The 12525-nt window shown below is 40.4% G+C and overlaps 1 protein-coding gene and 1 non-coding gene across 2 annotated transcripts in view; both read left to right on the top strand.

Moving 5' to 3' along the window:
- SVOPL (SVOP like) overlaps window positions 1-12525 on the top strand; it is an 88840-nt gene that overhangs the window by 56278 nt on the left and 20037 nt on the right. The window lies entirely within an intron of this gene.
- Window positions 2486-2557, top strand: TRNAC-ACA. Its single transcript has one exon. It is a non-coding gene; the product is annotated as a tRNA-Cys (tRNA).

The following is a 12525-nucleotide window of genomic DNA, read 5'->3' as shown; positions in this document are numbered from 1 at the left end:
GCAAAGCCTTCATTGTGAAGGAAAATGAGTGGATCATCTGTTTTCATAAATATGAGTGTGTGTTAGGCACTTATCATTGTCATCAAAAAAAGTATTGTTGGCTTTAGTGTCAAAGAGAGCATCAGAAGAATCCTCATCAGATTCATTTTGTCCTCTAATTGAGGGGACCTTCAGTTTCATGAACATTAAAAGAGAAGGAGGAGGAGCGCTTGGGACAGCCGGAGCAGGGATGGTGGGAAAGTTTTGAAACATTTTATGTTACTCTAATTGGGCCTTCTGTAAAGTCATCATCTAATTTATATTCTTATAATGAGTGTTCTGCTTGTTGACGAATATCAGGGGGCTAGAATTGCCTTGAAATGGCAAGATTGTGGCTTTAATGAGGGCCCACAAGGGCCAGAAATTTATTGGAATATTTTCTCCCCATCTTGCGACTTGTTCAACATTTTCTTTAACCTGGTTTCAAATTTCTAAGTTGAAACTGCCTTCATCAGGGAACCAGGGATTATATTTAACCACTGTTTGGAGACAAGCCTCTATCTGTTGATGCAAAACCAAAAGTCCTTGAACCTTAAATAAATGATGAAGTAAAGTAGAAAAGTGGTGGGGCTTTCCAGACGTTTGTACTATATCCCCACCCATACTGAACTCCGTAGGTCCTAACAGTCACTTCGCCCACTTGCCAAGGGCGTTCACCAGGTCCCTATTCGGGCGCCACCTGTCACGATCTTTGTAGACTGGGACCTGGGGACTGGAGTCAATGAGAAGGATGCTGGGGACCCAAGTCATGAGTGAAACAAGGGTGCTTTATTTGGAGAAACTCATGTTCATATATCTTCATACAAGGCAGCTTTGTGAAGTCGCTCAGTCATGTCCAACTCTTTGTGACCCCGTGGACTGTATAACCTACCAGTCTCCTCTGTCCATGAGACTCTCCAGGCAAGAATACTGGAGTGGGTTGCCATTTCCTTCTCCAGGGGATCTTCCCGACCCACGGATTGAACCCGGGTCTCCTGCACTGGAGTCAGACGCTTTAACCTCGGCAGCTTTAGGCAATAAAAAAAACTGAGCAAAAACAAAGCCAAGCAAATAACAATCTTCAAAGGGCCAGAAAGCATTCCATATCCTGCGTAAGAGGGGCATAACTGACCTTTAAGTGAAAGGTCACTGAAGGGAGTCACTGAAAGGAATCCAAGCAGGTGCCTTTTCTCATGATCTCAGTCCTGAGAACTGCATGCAGCTCTGCTCATTCCTGTTTTCCAGGAACTGATAAGGAATAGAGAGTCCTTGAGAAACAGCACACAAAAGAAGAAAATAATATATTGGATCCCTTAAAGCTGAACGTCCCCTGACAATGTAAGATATTAAATATTCAAACAAGTATTTCTCAACAACAAAAATACTTTCCAGGTCTAGTTGAATTATTTTGATCACAATGAAACTGGAATGTTTTTCTTTCCTTACCAGGTTTAGAATGGGAAGTTAGAATCTAGGAAGATTTGATCGCTTGTAGAATATTTGCCTTGAGTCTGGGGTGGGGCAGACTGTTCCAAGGAGACAGTAGAGCTTGGTGTCACTCTCATAAGTTCACTAGTCAGTGTACCCTTGGATGTGGTTGTCAGACTTCGGTGCCTATCAGAATTACTAGGGTAACTTGATAACATGAAGATTCCTGGACTTCACCCAGAAATTCTGATTCTTAATATGAGAGTCATCACCTATAGTTTTGACAGAGGGAATCCAGTGTCATTGGTCTGTGGACCAGTGAGAGGTGTGGCAGTCAATGAGGAGCTTGGCTTTACTTTCCCTTTTCTTTCTATTCCTTTCTCTTCCTTCCCTTCCAACTCCCCTTCCCTCTCTTGTCCTCTGTCTTTTGTCTTTCATTTACTTTGGTGACTCATTTGACAAGTTATTTTCAGAGTAATTCTCTACAAACTCTAGGTACTCACTTTGCAGTTTGGCAGTTAGAATGCAAAAAGGACTCCATAAGCTACAATTTATAATTGATAGAATAGAAGCAAGGATTTATAAGGGACTTCTGTCCTTCTACTTCAGGGAGCATAGGTTTAATCCCTAGTCTGGGTACTAAGATAATGAATGCCATGAGGCTCAGCCAAAAAAAAAAAAAAAAGAGAATTTATTCCAGTTTAATATTCAACCAACATTTGTTGCATGCTTACTCTATGCCTGGCATTGTTCTCTTTATTTACAACAGTAAATAAGCCAGACTAGGTTCCAGTGGTGTGTCAGAACTGGCCTGCCCTGGCTTGTGAAAACTGTTAAATTTTTAGGGAGTAATTTTGCAATCTAGTTGATGTCACATTGCAGTTTGAAATTAGCATGGTGGTGGTATTTATCCCATGTCCACAGGCAAATACTATATTAGGACTGTTTTTGGAAAGCCTGTTAAACATTTGGCAGCATGCCACCACAAGATTCTTGATCTCAAGAGGCATAATTTCAAGAGGGTCTTTATAACTGGGGTTCCTAGGTGGCTCAGATGGTAGAGAATCTGCCTACAATGCAGAAGACCTGGGTTCGATCCCCGGCTTGGGAAGATCCCCTGGAGAAGGGAATGGTTACCTACTCCAGTATTCTTGCTGGAGAATTCCATGGACAAAGAAGCCTAGCAGGCTACAATCCATGGAAATGAAAAGAGTTGGACACAACAGAGTGAGTAGTGCACACACAGTTTACATATATGAAAAAAAATCAAAATGAGTCAAATAAATTATTGGTATATCTTAATTATTTGCATAGCTGTAAAGCACTCAACTGGACTTCCCCGACACACACCCTGTCCTTTGGCTCAAAATTACTTTCTTGAAAGATAAATTGAATTAAAATCCATACATTCCATTAGGGACAGTCCTTTATAAAAGTCAAGGCTTCATATAGCCAATATTATATAGTATGTATAAGTGTAGCCTTTAAAAATTGTGAATCTGTACCTTAAATAGTGTTGTACATCAACTATACTTCAATAAGACAAAATTACAGGAAGAGACAAGGCCTCTCTGGGGAAATGACATGGGAGTTGAGACCTGAAGTGTGAGAAGCTAACAGCTTGTAAAGCGTAACAGCAGTCAAGTGAGATAAAAGCTGGTCCAAGGTCCTGGAGCAGGAAGAGCTCAGTGTGTTCTTGGAATAGAAGATAGCTATGGTGAACAAAATGCTGAGATATGGGAGAGTCAGGGCTTCCCTGTTGGAGTGAGTGGTAAAGAACCCGCCTGCCAGTGCAGGAGATGCAAGAGATGCAAGCTTGATCTCTGGATCCGGAAGATCCCCTGGAGGAGGAAATGGCAACCCACTCCAATATTCTTGCCTGGAGAATTCATGGACAGAGGAGCCTGGCAGGCTACAGTCCATAGAATCAGAGTCAGGTATGACTGAAAAGACTTAGCACCTGTCTCCCAGGCATACTAAAGACTTTGGATTTGTTTTTGTAGAAGTGAGAAGTAATTGAAGGGTTTTAAGCAGCAATGTGACCAGCTTTTGTATTTTAAAGAGAGCACTCTGGTTGCTAAAGGGTTAATTGACAAGGGATTGGGAGAGGGCAAGAGGGGAACAGACTTATCATAAGGTACTCATCTGAAATGGGAGATTACAGAATTCTGGAACACCCTTTTTCTGATAGTGTGAAAAGACTACAAATTTAAAAGTTCTGTCCAAGGAAAACAAAAACAACAAAACCAAGATAAGGATGAAAAAAAAACCTTTACTTTTTAAGGGTTTCAAAAAAACCCTAATGGAATTGTCACAACTGGGCAATGATTTTTGTTGGCCTGTTGAATACCTGACCCTCCAGAGGCGTGAAAACACATTGAATCAACACATCAGATGATACATGGAACTTTACCAGTTAATGGGGATGAAAAATCTAACAATTTTCCAGGTTCATAAGTGATTCCTCAGTTCAATTCAGCGGCTCAGTCATGTCTGACTCTTTGCCAGCCCATGAATTACAGCACTCCAGGCCTCCCTGTCCATCCCCAACTCCTGGAGTTTACTCAAACTCATGCCCATTAAGTCGATGATGCCGTCTAACCATCTCATCCTCTGCCGTCCCCTTCTCCTCTCGCCTTCAATCTTTTCCAGCATCAGGGTCTTTTCAAATGAGTCAGTTCTTCACATCAGGTGGTCAAAGTAGTGGAGTTTCACCTTAAGCATCAGTCCTTCCAATGAATATTCAGGATTGATCTCCTTCAGAATGGACTGGTTGGATCTCCTTGCAGTCCAAGGGACTCTCGAGAGTCTTCTCCAACACCACAGTTCAAAAGCATCAATTCTTTGGTGCTCAGCTTTCGTTATAGTCCAACTCTCACATCCATACATGACTACTGGAAAAACGATAGCTTCGACTAGATGGACCTTTGTTGGCAAAGATGTCTCTGCTTTTTAATATGGTGTCTATGTTGGTCATGTTTAGCATATTAAAAAGCAGAGACATCTTCGCCAACAAAGGTCCATCTAGTCGAAGCTATCGTTTTTCCAGTAGTCATGTATGGATGTGAGAGTTGGACTATAACGAAAGCTGAGCACCAAAGAATTGATGCTTTTGAACTGTGGTGTTGGAGAAGACTCTCGAGAGTCCCTTGGACTGCAAGGAGATCCAACCAGCCCTGGGATTTCTTTGGAAGGAATGATGCTAAAGCTGAAACTCCAGTACTTTGGCCACCTCATGAGAAGAGTTGACTCATTGGAAAAGACTCTGATGCTGGGAGGGATTGGGGGCAGGAGGAGAAGGGGAAGACAGAGGATGAGATGGCTGGATGGCATCACAGGCTCGATGGACGTGAGTCTGAGTGAACTCCGGGAAATGGTGATGAACAGGGAGGCCTGGCGTGCTGCGATTCATGGGGTCACAAAGAGTTGGACACGACTGAGTGACTGAACTGATGTTGGTCATGATTGTTCTTCCAAGGAACAAGCATCTTTAAATTTCATGGCTGCAGTCACCATCTGCAATGATTTTGGAGCCCCCAAAAATAGTCTGCCACTGTTTCCACTGTTTCCCCATCTATTTCCCATGAAGTGATGGAACCAGATGCCATGATCTTCATTTTCTGAATGTTGAGTTTTAAGCCAACATTTTCACTTTCACTATCATCAAGAGGCTCTTGAGTTTGTCTTCACTTTCTGCCATAAGGGTGGTGTCATCTGCATATCTGAGGTTATTGATATTTCTCCCAGCAATCTTGAGTCCATCTTGTGCTTCATCCAGCCCAGCATTTCGCATGATGTACTCTGCTTATAAGTTAAATAAGCAGGGTGACAATATATAGCCTTGATGTACTCCTTTCCCGATTTGGAACAAGTCTATTGTTCCATGTCCAGTTCTGACAGTACTTTCTTGACCTGCATACAGATTTCTCAGGAGGCAGGTAAGGTGGTCTGGTATTCCCAACTCTTGAATAATTTTGCACAGTTTGTTGTGATCCACACAAAGGCTTTGGCATAGTCAATAAAGCAGAGGTAGACATTTTTCTGAAACTCTCTTGATTTTTCTATGATCCAACGGATGTTGGCAATTTGATCTCTGGTTCCTGTGCCTTTTCTAAATCCAGCTTGAACATCTGGAAGTTCACGGTTCATGTACTGTTGAAGGCTGGCTTGGAGAATTTTGAGGATTACTTTGCTGGCGTGTGAGATGAGTGCAGTTGTGTGGTAGTTTGAGCATTCTTTGGCATTGCCTTTCTTTGGGATTGGAATGAAGCTGACCTTTTCTAGTCCTATGGCCACTGCTGAGTTTTCCAAATTTGCTGGCATATTGAGTGCTGTACTTTCACAGCATATCTTTTAGGATTTGAAATAGCTCAACTGGAATTCTATCACTTCCACTAGCTTTGTTCGTAGTGATGCTTTCTAAGGCCCACTTGACTTCACATTCCAGGATGTCTGGCTCTAGGTGAGTGATCACATCATCATGATTATCTGAGTCCTGAAGATCTTTTCTGTACAGTTCTTCTGTGTATTCTTGCCACCTCTTCTTAACATCTTCTGCTTTGTTAGGTCCATACAACTTCTGTCCTTTATTGTGCCCATCTTTGCATGAAAATTTCCCGTGGTATCCCTAATTTTCTTGAAGAGCTCTCTAGTCTTTCCCATTCTATTGTTCTCCTCTATTTCTCTGAACATTTAGGAAGGCTTTCTTATCTCTCCTTGCTATTCTTTGGAACTCTGCATTCAGATGCTTATATCTTTTCTCCTTTGCCTTCTCTTCTTTTCACAGCTATTTGTAAGGCCTCCTCAGACAACCATTTTGCCTTTTTGCATTTCTTTTTCTAGGGGATGGTCTTGATCACTGCCTCTTCTACAATGTCACGAATCTTTGTCCATAGTTCTTCAGGCCCTCTTTCTATCAGATCTAATCCCTTGAATCTGTTTGTCACCTCCACTATATAGTCATAAGGGATTTGATTTAGGTCATACCTGAGTAGTCTAGTGGTTTTCCCTACTTTCTTCAATTTAAGTCTGAATTTAGCAATAAGGAGTTCATGATCTGAGCCAGTCAGCTCCTGGTCCTGTTTTTGCTGACTGTATAGAGCTTCTCCATCTTTGATTGCAAAGAATATAATCAATATGATTTTGGTATTGACCATCTGGTGATGTCCATGTATAGAGTCTTCTCTTGTGTTATTGGAAGAGGGTGTTTGCTATGACCAGTGCATTCTCTTAGAAAAACCCTGTTAACCTTCGCCCTGCTTCATTCCATATTCCAAGGCCAAATTTGCCTGTTACTCCAGGTATTTTTTGACTTCCTACTTTTGCATTCCAGTCCCCTCTAATGAAAAGGACATCTTTTTTGGGTGTTAGTTGTAGAAGGTCTTGTAGGTCTTCCTATGAAGACCTTCTTCAACTTCAGCTTCTTCAGCATTACTGGTTGGGGTATAGACTTGGATTACCATGATTTTGAATGGTTTGCCTTGGAAATGAAGAGAGATCATTCTGTCGTTTTTGAGATGGCATCCAAGTACTGCATTTCAGACTCTTCTGTTGATTATGATGGCTACTCCATTTATTCTAAGGGATTCCTGTCCACAGTAGTAGATATAATGGTCATCTGAGTTAAATTCACCCATTCCAGTCCATTTTAGTTTGCTGATTCCTAAAATATCAATGTTCACTCTTGCCATCTCCTGTTTGACCACTTCCAATTTGCCTTGATTCATGGACCTAACATTCCAGGTTCCTATGCAATATTGCTTTTTACAGCATTGGACTTTACTTCCTTCATCAGTCACATCCACTACTGGGTGTTGTTTTTGCTTTGGCTCTGTCTCTTCATTCTTTCTGGAGTTATTTCTCTACTGATCTCTAGTAGCATATTGGGCACCTACCAACCTGGGGAGTTCATCTTTCAGTGTCCTATCTTTTTGCCTTTTCATATTGTTCACGAGATTCTCAAGACAGGAATACTGAAGTGGTTTGCCACTTCCTTCTCCAGCGGACCACATTTTGTCAGAACTCTCCACCATGACCCATCTGTCTTGGGTGGCCCTACATGGCAAGGCCCGTAGTTTCATTGAGTTAGACAAGATTGTGGTCCATGTGATCAGATTGGTTAGTTTTCTGTGATTGTGGTTTTCAGTCTGTCTTCCCCCTGATGGAGAAGGATAAGAGGCTTATGAAAGCTTCCTGGTGGGAGAGACTGCTTGAGGGGGAAACTGAGTCTTCTTCTGATAAGTGGGGCCATGCTCAGTAAATCTTTAATCCAATTTAAAGATTTGATTAAATTAGGTTTAAAATCAAATCCCATACCTGCCAGAGATAACTGGGAGAGCTGAAACATACCTTGTGTGCACCAGAACCCAGGGACCCTACAGAGACTGAGAGAGAACTGTGTTTGTGTGTCTCCTGAGGAGGTACAGGTCAGCAGTGGACTGCTGCAGTGGCAGACGCTCTGGGTGCAGTAGATGGGGTATGGCATAAGCCCTCTTGGAGGACGTCACCATTAGCCCCACCATAGAACCACCAGAGCTTACACAGGACTGGGGAAACAGACTCTTGGAGGGCACAAACAGAACTTTGTGCACACCAGGACCCAGGAGAAAGGAGCAGTGACCCCACAAGAGACTGACCCAGACTTGCCCGTGAGTGTACAGGAGCCTCCGGTGAAGGCGTGGGTCAGCCATGGCCTGCTGCAGTTGGGGGCACTGAGTGTAGCAGCGCGTGCATGGGATCTTTTGAAAGAGGTTGCCATTATCTTCATTACCTCCACCATAGTTTGGCCTCAGGTCAAATAACAGGGAGGGAACACAATTTAATCAAATCTTAAAGTGATTTCTAGTAAGCAATAAACTTACCGAGAAACTATGTTGTCAAAGATACAAAAGCGAATTATGCATTCATGCAAGTGCAAGTGTTAGTTGCTCAGTTGTGTCTGATTCTTAGCAACCCCATGGATGTTAGCCTGCCAGGCTCCTCTGTGCATGGGATTCTCCAGGCAGGAATACTGGAGTGGGTTGCCATTTCATTCTCCAGGGGATCTTCCCAACCCAGGGATTGAACCTGGGTCTGTTACATTGCAGGCAGACTCCTGCATTGCAGGCAGTTTCTTTACCACTGAACATCCAGGGAAGCCTGGTTCATAAATACATTTGTGTTTATTGTATTTGGTCCCATCATTTCATGGCAAATAGATGGGGAAACAGTGACAGACTTTATTTTGGGGGGCTCCAAAATCACTGCAGATAGTGACTGCAGTCATGAAATTAAGAGACACTAGTTCCTTGGAAGAAAAGTTATGAGCAACCTAGACAGAATATTCAAAAGCAGAGACATTACTTTGCCAACAAAGGCCTGTCTAGTCAAAGCCATTTTTTCCAGTAGCCATGTATGGATGTGAGAGTTGGACTATAAAGTAAGCTGAGCGCTGAAGAACTGATGCTTTTGAACTGTGGTGTTGGAGAAGAGGAAACCAGTCCTGAATATTCATTGGAAGGACTGATGCTGAAGCTGAAACTCCAATACTTTGGCCACCTGATGTGAAGAACTGACTCATTGGAAAAGACCCTGATGCTGGGAAATATTGAAGGCAGGAGGAGAAGGGGACAACAGAGGATGAGATGGTTGGTTGGCATCACTGACTCAATGGACATGAGTTTGAGTAAACTCTGGGAGTTGGTGTTGAACAGGGAGGCCTGATGTGCTACAGTCCATGGGGTCACAAAGAGTCAGTCATGACTGAGCGATTGAACTGAACTTACTGTATTTTCAATGATTTAAGAGATTTCAACAGCAGTTTTGACCATATGTGATTTTTTTCCTTCTGCTTTGAAAACACAGAAAGTACAAAGAAGAAATAAAATATTACTACCTAATATTTTAGTAGTGATAACAACAAATATAAGTATGTTAATGAAGCCCTTTCTATATGTATAAGCGTGTATATATATAAATATGCATATACAGTATACTCAAATATCATAGTTGGTATACTTTTTATATCTTAATGTATTTAAAATACTTTAGTGGAATAATTCTTCAGTTGTTAGCATGATATTTATGATGGCATTATTCATAGGATGATTCTACATTGTGAAATCTATATTTAAATTTTATTGAAGTGTAGTTGAATTATACTATTCTTAGTTTCAGGTGTACAGCAAAGTGATTTGTTATATATACACATATATTCATTTTCAGATTTTTTTCATAATAACTTAATCAGTATCATTTATTACAGATTGAGTAGACCTTCCTGTGCTACACAGTGGGTCTTTATTGATTATCTATCTCATATATAGTAGTATATGTGTGTATGTTAATCCCAAGCTCCTAATTTATCTCTCCCCTCCATATTTCCTCTTTGGTAACCAAAAGGTTGTTTTCAAGATCTGTGAGTCTGTTTCTGTTTTGTAAATAACTTCATTTATATCACTTTTAAAAATGAGGTTCCACATATGATATTTATCATTGTCTGCTTTCACTAGTATGATAATCTCTAGCTTCATCCCTATTGCTTCAAATGGCATTTTGTTCTTTTCATGGCTGAGTAGTATTCCATTGTCTATATGCACCACGTCGTCTCTATCCATTCATCTGTAGACGGACATTTAGGTTGTTTCCGTTTCTTGTTTACTGTGACTAGTACTGCTATGAACGTAGAAGTACCTGTATCTTTATGAGTTATAGTTTTGTCTGTATATAAGACTAAGTCTGTATACTAAGACTGGGATTGCTGGATCATATGGTAATTATATTTTTAGTTTTCTGAGGAATCTCCATACTGTTTTCCTTAGTGGCTGCACCAATTTTCACCCTGGGTCAGGAAGATTCCCTGGAGAAGGGCATGGCAACCCACTCCAGTATTCTTGCCTGGAGAATCCCACGGACAGAGAAGCCTGTTGTGCTAGTCCATCGGGTCACAAAGAGTCAGACATGACTGAAATGACTTATCACAACAGTGTAAAACAGTTTCCTTTCTCCACACCCTCTCCAGCCTTTATTCTTGTAGACTTTCTGGTGATGACCATTCTGACTGGTATGGGGTGGTACCTCATTGTAGTTTTGATTTGCATTTCTCTAATAATTAGTGATGTTGAGCATCTTTTCATGTGGTTTTGGCTATCTGTATATTTTCTTTGGAGAGAGGTCTAATTAGATATTCTGCCCTTTTTTTTTTTTTTTGATTCGGTTGTTTGTTTTTTTGACATAGAGCTGTGTGAGCTGTTTGTATATTTTGGAGATTAATCCCCTGTCTGTCACTTCACTTGCAAATATTTTCTCCTATTCTGTGGGTTGTCTTTTCATTTTGTTTATGGTTCCCTTTGCCATGAAAAAGCTTTTAAGTTTAATTAGGTCCCATTTGTTTATTTATTTTCATTACTCTTGGATCAAAAAGTTATTGCTGTCATTGTGTCAAAGAGTGTTCTGCCTATGTTTTCCTCTAGGAGTTTTTATAGTATCCAGTCTTAAATGTAGCTCTTTGATCCATTTTGAGTTTATTTTTGTGTATGATGTTAGAAAGTGTTCTAATTTTATTGCTTTACATGTAGCTGTCCAGTTTTCCTAATACCATTTATTGAAGAAACTGTCCTTTCTCTATTGTATTTTCTTTTATTTGTTTATTTCTTTTTTGGTTGTGCTAAGTCTTAGTGGTAGCATGCAGGATCTTTGGTCTTTGTTGAGGCATGTGGAATTTTTAGTTGAGGTATGGGTGATCTTTAGTTGTAGTGTGTGAACTTTTACTTGGGGCATGTGGGATCTGGTTCCCTGGCCAGGGATCAAACCTGGTCTCCTATACTGTGAGCATGGAGTTTTAGCCTTTGAACCACCAGGGAAGCCCCATCTATTGTATAATCTTATCTCCTTTTTCATAGATTAGTTGACCAAAGGGGTGTGGGTTTATTTCTAGGCTTTCTATCCTGTTCCAATGATCTACATTTCTGTTTTTGCACCAGTACCGTCTGTTGTAATATTCCTGGCTTTGTACTATAGTCTGAATCAGAGAGCCTGATTCCTCCAGCTGTAATTTTCTTTCTCAAGATTGCTTTGGCTATTCAGGGCCTTCTGTGCTTCCATACAAATTTAAACATTTCTTGTTCTTGTTCTGTGAAAAATGCCATTGGTAATTTGATAGAATCTGTAGATTTGATTGAATTCAATTTGATTGAATCAGTAGATTGCCTGAGGTAGTATAGTCATTTTAACAATTGATTATTCCAATCCAAGAACATAGTATATCTTTCCATCTCTTTGTGTCATCTTTGATTTCTTTCATCAGTGTCTTATATTAATAGTTATCAGTTTTTTTGGCCTCCTGAGGTAGGTTTATTGTTAGACATTTTATTCTTTTTGATGCGATATTAAATGGGATTGCTTCCTTAATCTCTCATTCCACTCTTTTGTTGATAGTGTATAGGAATGAAAGAGATTTTTTTTGGTGTCCATTGTAACTCTTGTGTCCATTTTTGATTTTATGGATTTGAGTTCTCTCTTTTTCGGGTGAATCTGACTAAAGATTTGTCAATTTTGCTTATCTTTTCAAAGAACCAGATTGTAGTTTCATTGATCTTTTGTTTACTGAGGCTTGCTTTGTGGCCTAATATGTAATCTATCCTGAAGAATGTTCCATGTGCACTTGAGACAAAAGTGTTTTCTACTGTTTTCAGATGGAATGTCCTATAAATATTAAGTCTGTCTGGTCTAATGTGTCATTTAAAGCCTGTATTTCCATATAGATTTTTTTTTGTCTGGATGATCTGTCCATTGGTGTAAGTGGGGTGTTAAAGTCCCCCGCTATTTTTGTGTTACTGTCAGTTTCCCCTTTTGTGGATCTTAGCATTTGTCTTGTATATTGAGGTGCTTCTTTGCTAGGTGCATATATATTTAGAATTGTAATAACTTCTTGGATTGATCACTTGATTATTATGTAATATCCTTCTTTGTCTCTTATAAGTCTTTATTTTAAAGTCTATTTTGTCTTAGAATTGCTACTCCAGCTTTCTTTTAATATCCCTTTGCATGGAATACCTTTTTCCATCCCCTCACTTTCAGTCTGTATGTGTCCCTAGATATGAA

Source organism: Oryx dammah, unplaced genomic scaffold, assembly GCF_014754425.2.
Source record: "Oryx dammah isolate SB20612 unplaced genomic scaffold, SCBI_Odam_1.1 HiC_scaffold_18, whole genome shotgun sequence".
NCBI classification, from domain to species: Eukaryota; Metazoa; Chordata; class Mammalia; order Artiodactyla; family Bovidae; genus Oryx; species Oryx dammah.
The sequence above is the reverse complement of the archived record's forward strand: the minus strand, read 5'-3'. Positions and strand labels throughout refer to the sequence as shown.